A 1743-nucleotide genomic window follows, 5' to 3' on the forward strand; every position below is an offset into this window, starting at 1 on the left:
TTAGAGGGTTAAATAGAGTAGAGTTAAGGTTATTTAGAATTTATAAAGTTAGAGAGCTTATAAATATTAAAAATAATAAAATATTAAAAAATTAGTATTAAGAATTTAATAGTTATATTAAAAATAGTTAGAGATTTGCTGCGTGCCTAGTATATAGCTAATATATAATATTGATATAGTAAGGTTGATTAATTATTGTATGTTCTAACTAAAGAGTATTATATACGACGTTATATAGGAAGTAGTATATATAATAAGAGCTTGTGCTGCTATATTCTCGGGGGCCTAAGAAGCTAATATATAAATATAACGTTAAAGAAAATATTAAAGTAAATATATAAAGTTATAATAAGATAGAGTATTAATATTATAATATAAAGGCTTAAAATAGAAAGGGGAGTAATATCGAGACCTAAGAAGAGGCATTATCCTTAACTACTATCTTAACGCGAGCGGTAAGGTCTATATTATTTAAATATAAGGTATCCTAAAAAATAGTACTATTATTAACCTAATCGCGCTTTATTTAGAGTAATTTAAGCTAAACTATATTAGTAAGAACTTTAGCCGTAGCCTAGGCTAGTGTAATAGTAGTAGATATATATAAGGCGGAGGTTACTATTACTAGTTTAAGAGACGTCTACTATAGCTTAATAGCAGCTATCTATAGGCGAGTCTAAGTAAAGTAGTAAAAGATAATAGTAGTATTATACTCCTTAATAGTAGTAGTAGAGGCTATACAATCGCTTATATATTGGTTAAGTTTATTATAAAAAGCGTACGTAGTATTAATATATTTATTAATAGTATAGATAGTTAGAATATTATTACTAGTCTCGGCTAAGGCGGCCTTAATAAGTAACTAGATAATGTTAGGGAGCTATAGATCTAAGAAGAAGTCGTCTACTACGTTCTATTAGTAAATAAAAAGAGACTAGGTAATATTACAACTAATAGTAGCTTTAGTAGTAGCCTTAATATTAGGAATATTAATAGCCGAGTTTATAGAATAGCCTATACCTAGCTTAGGGGGGAAAAACGCTGCGGCTAGTATATCCTAGAAGAAAAGCTTATTAGCTACTTTTTTAGCTAATATTTGTAGTTTTAATATATTAGTAGTAGTTCTTAGAGTTCTGGTTATCTTAATAATATATAATTTTAGTATTTTAGTAGCTATCTCTAGAGTTGTAGTTTTCTTAATATTATACTTATTAGCAAGGTAGGCGTTCTTTTTAAGATACTTTTTAGGGGGCTAGGGAGTCTTTTCGAGAATAGCAGAGTCTATAGATAAGTCTCTATTATCTAAATCTAGGTATACTTCTTACTTAGTGTAGCCTACGAGGTCTAAGATAATTAATTTATTATATATTACTAGTAGAGCGACTACCTTATTAAAGATATTACTACTATAGGGGAGGTTATCTATAATACTATGGAAGGTCTACTACAGGCGGTACTTAAGGTTAAAGCCTTAAGCCAAAGTATTATTAAGGTATAGTACCGTGTAATTCTCTCCTTCTAGATATAGATAAACTAGTAGTCCCGCGGCGGCTATATTTCTAAAGACCTATAGATAGTTAAATATAAAGCGAGAGTTATTAAGATAGGTAACTAAAGGGGTAGCTATTTACTATAGAGGAGACTAGTAATAGTAATATATCTTACCTCCCTTATAGTAGATTAGCTTATAGCCCTTATATCGTCGGTAGTTAGTACGGTAGTATTAAAGGTTAACCTAAGATA

The sequence above is a fragment of the Trichophyton rubrum genome, assembly GCF_000151425.1.
Source record: "Trichophyton rubrum CBS 118892 genomic scaffold supercont2.7, whole genome shotgun sequence".
NCBI lineage: Eukaryota > Fungi > Ascomycota > Eurotiomycetes > Onygenales > Arthrodermataceae > Trichophyton > Trichophyton rubrum.